Here is a 4,678-nt window from a genome sequence, read left to right as displayed (position 1 = left end):
AAAACAAACAAATAATGTCATCAAATGTATAAGATAAAACATTTTAAATAACAGAGGAAACTAATTAAAGTGCATTTAAAAAAATTTTTAAAGACCAAATTTGCCATATAGTAATATATGTGCTTCTCTATTGGTGCCTGAAACAACAAGACCTAGTGGCAGATCTGATACTTACAATCAAAGTAGTAATATGTAGAAATCATATTTTGTGATGTCTATAACAATCGTAGGTGATTTTTATTGATGACAAAGTCACAGTTACTGCTCATACTACTGTAGTTTATTGCCTACATTCATAATAGAAGAAAATGCTAAATTTCAGTTAGATTCTAGTGAAAATAAAAATATATAAAATATATAAAAATATATTTTCCTCAACTTTTGACTACCTTGAATTCTATCTATGGGGACCTTGAGGAGTCTAAAGACCCCAGCTGAAGAACCTTTGCTTTAGAAGATCGCAGATTCTTAAATTTTTAAATGCTTGTTTTGATAAAATATCTATTTCGTCTGTTGGTATTTCTCTAACTCAAGTTCTAAGCAGAGTGTCCTAAATATACATTGTATTCAATTAAAGATTCCTGTCTTAGTCCATTTTCTGTTGTTTATAACAGAATATCTGAAACTGAGTAATTTATAAAGAAAAGGAATTCATTCTTATAGTTATGGATGCTGGGAAGTTCAAGGTAAAGGGGCTGCATCTGGTGAGGGCCTTCTTGCTATGGGGACTCTGCAGAGTCTGGAGGAGTTGCTGGGCATCACGTGGTAAGGGGGCTGAGTGTGCTAGGTCTGGTTTCTCTTCCTCTTCTTATAAAGCCACCAGTCCCATTTCCATGATTGCCCATTAGTCCATTAGTCCGTGAATAGATGAATGTATTTCTCAGGGCAGAGCCCTCATGACCCCATCACCTTTTTTTAAAGAAATGTAATTAAATTTATTTTTTATTTGGAGACAGGGTCTCACTCTATTGCCCAGGCTGGAGGGCAATAGTACAACCTTGGCTCACTGCAACCTCCACTTCCCAGGTTCAAACAATCCTCCCATCCCAGCCACCCAAGTAGCTGGGATTATAGGCGTGTGCCACCATGCCTGGCTAATTTTTGTATTTTTTGGTAGAGACAGGGTTTCACCATCTTGGCCAGACTGGTCTTGAACTCCTGACCTCAAGTGATCTGCCTGCCTTGGCCTCCCAAAATGCTGGGATTACTGGCCAAAGCCATGGCACCCAGCCCCCAGTCACTTCTTAAAGGCTTCATCTCTCAATACTGCCACACTGGGGATTAAATTTCAACATGAGTTTTGGAGGGACAAACATTCAAACCATAGTGGTCCCAAACTCCGATTTTTGTCTCCCCATCACCTTGAGACTTCAAAGCTTTACTCACCTTTTCAGCTGCTTTTGGTAAGCCCTCTTAGCTTCTTGCTAAACCTCTAAACATAGCTTAGGAATTAACCAATGACTGGAGGGGAAACCAGTGAGGAGCCTCAGGATTCCTTCTCCACATCTCTCTCCTATCCGGCATTTTGGCCCCACCTCTCCGTTGCCCTGACAGCCACAGCTCCATTTTTTGTTTGCCTAGACCTGAGGGATTGCCAAAAGCTCTGCATTGATTTTAAGCCTCTAGCTCAAAACTGCTTGAAAACCAGCAAATGAGGTGTTGGCTCCCTCCAGGAGCTTCCGTTCATTCTGGATCCTGGGCTTCTGGAGAATTCCATAGCTTCCCAGTGCATCTGAACAGATTATTTTTGTATTTTATCCAAATCTTCTAGTTGTTCAGAACCAAAAGCAAAGAAATTCACAATTTAAAAACCACTTTTTTTTTTTTTTTTTTTTTTTTTTTTTTTTTTTTTATTTGAGATGAAGTCTCGTTGTGTCACCAAGGCTGGAGTGGAGTGGTGTGATCTCGGCTCACTGCAACCTCTGCCTCCCAGGTTCAAGCAATTCTCCTGCCTCGGCCTCCCTAGTAGCTGAGATTACAGGTGCACACTACCACACCTGGCTAATATTTGTATTTTTAGTAGAGATGGGGTTTCACCATGTTGGCCAGGCTGGTCTCGAACTCCTGACCTCAGGTGATCCACCTGCCTCAGCCTCTCAAAGTGCTGGGATTACAGGTGTGAGCCACTGGGCCTGGCCAAAACCACTTTCTTATAAGTTCTCACGTTTGAGCTTCACAAACCCTCGTGCGTCAGAAAGGGCTTGGGTCACTACTCCCACTTGACAGAAGAGATCCTTGACTGGAGGAGGTGGGAAGTCTGAGGAGTGGAGAGGAGAAATTTCATCTGCCTCACAGCAGGGCTGAGACTAGAACCCACATCTCTTGGTTCCTAATAAAATAGATACTATTTTCCTTTACACCATCTTGCTTCTCCATGTGTATTCATTTGCAAGGGCTACCAAAACAAAGAACCACAGACTGGTGATTTAAACAACAGGTTTATTTCTTCACAGTTCTTAAGACTAGAAGTCCGAGATCAAAGTGTCAGCCTGGTAGGTTTCTTCTGTGGCCGCTCTCCTCGGCTCACAGGTGCCATCTTCTCCCACGTCCTCGCATGGTCTTCTCTGTGTGCCAGTCTGAGTGCTAATCTCCTCGTCTCATAAGGACACCAGTCAGATAAGATTAGGGCCGTCCCTGCTGACCTAATTTTAACTTGATTATCTTCTTAAAGACCCTAGCTCCAAATATAGCCACATTCGGAGATACTGGGAGTTAGGGCTTCAACATATGAATTTTGGGAGTAGGGGAGAGATGCACAGTTCAGCCCGGAGCACTACATAAGTGGTTTATGATTGTAATGACCAGTTTTCTTAAAATGTCTGTAAATTAAATGTGTAGACCCCCTCTTTGCTTTAGCATGGAGTTCTCAAAATATGGCACTGGCTCCATGACAATCTGCAGCTTTAGCATCAACCTTAGCACCAGCACAAACTGGTTAGAAATGCAGACTCACTCCTCACCTTAGACCTACTCCATTAGGACCTCCAGGAATGGGCCCAGCAAACCCTTCAGGTGATTCTGATGCTGCCCAAGCAGTTGTGCAAAGGACAGCTCTGAGGCAGAGTTGGTTCAGCTGTAAATTCTGGTCATGCTGTTCCCCAGTCCTTTTCTGAAGGATGACTCTCCTGAGACATCAGGTTATGATTGATGGCCAGATCTGTCAGATAGCAGCATTTAAATCAATGCTAATCTGTCTTGTGGTATCATTTGGCATTCAAATATCACCTACTCATTTGAGGATGTATAAAGGAGGCGACTTTCAGTAGGAAGCTTTCTTATTTGAGAAATGAGATTCTTTGCTAATCTGGGCCTCAGTTTTATTTTCTTGAAAATGAGAAATCTGCATTCCTTTTTCAGTGCAGTCTGTGCAGTCATAGAAATGATCAGAGCAACTAGTATCCCAGAAGCAACAGTGTTATGATGTTCTGGGGTTCCCCGAATGGTCAGACTAAGCAACCCAAATTGCACCCAGCAGAGTGCCTCAAATTGGAAATATTTAGAGGCGAGCATGAGATTTGCACCCCATCATTGCTCTGGCTCTGGCTGAATATATGTAATGGGTGCTTGATAAACGTGGGAGGGTTCAGATCAGAATTTGTATATTGCCCCTAAGATCTCAAATTCCCCCAAACCCACTATCTGGTTTCACCTACTGGTGAGGGCCCTGGCGGAACTGTGGGGCTCAGTGTCCCCGCCGCCTCACTGCTATGCCCCAGATTCACAGTGAGCAGCAGCATCTTTCTTCTACACGAGCTCTTTTTAAAATTTCTCTTTTGGCCGGGCGCGGTGTCTCATGCCTGTAATCCCACCACTTTGGGAGGCCGAGGTAGGTGGATCACGAGGTCAGGAGATAGAGACCAGCCTGACCAACGTGGTGAAACCCCATCTCTACTAAAAATACAAAAATTAGCCGGGTGCAGTGGTGGGCGCCTGTGATCCCAGCTACTCAGGAGGCTGAGGCAGGAGAATTGCTTGAATCCAGGAAGCGGAGGTTGCGGTGAGCCGAGATCGCACCACTGCACTCCAGCCTGAGTGACAGAGTGAGACTCTGTCTCAAAAGAAAAAAAAAAAAGAAAAAATTTCTTTTTTGAGACAGGGTCTCATCTGTTGCCCAGGCTGGAGTGTAGTGGCAGCATCATGGCTCACTGCAGCCTTGACTACCTGGACTCAAGCAATCCTCCCACCTCAGCCCCCTGAGTAGCTAGGACTACAGGTGTGTGCCACCACGCCCGCCTAATTTTTTTTAGTTTTCCTAGAGACAGGGTCTCACTGTGTTGCTGAGGCTGGTCTTGAACTCCTAGGCTCAAATGATCCTCCTGCCTCTGCCTCCCTAAGTGCTGCGATTACAGGCATGAGCCACCGTGCCCAGTCCTTACACAAGCTCTTTCAATGTCTTTATCACAACCTCACAAAGCAAGCAAGCAAGGTTTTATTATGTCTATTGTGCTACATTACAGAAACCTTGAGAAAGATAAACACTGGTCCAAATGTACAAACTGGCAGGTGGTGAAGGAGCTAGGAAGAAAACCCCCTTGGCCATTGCCAAGGTACTTACCCTCCTCCAAATCTTTGTTTTGGGGACTGGAATAAAATGGAGAAAAAACACATGAAACAACCAAACTCCTGAAAAATGAGGCATGCCTTCAAGATTCTGCTGTGGGTGGCCACAGAGCTCTGA

Source organism: Chlorocebus sabaeus, chromosome 17 (genome assembly GCF_047675955.1).
Source record: "Chlorocebus sabaeus isolate Y175 chromosome 17, mChlSab1.0.hap1, whole genome shotgun sequence".
Lineage (NCBI taxonomy): Eukaryota > Metazoa > Chordata > Mammalia > Primates > Cercopithecidae > Chlorocebus > Chlorocebus sabaeus.
This window is presented reverse-complemented; position numbering follows the sequence as displayed.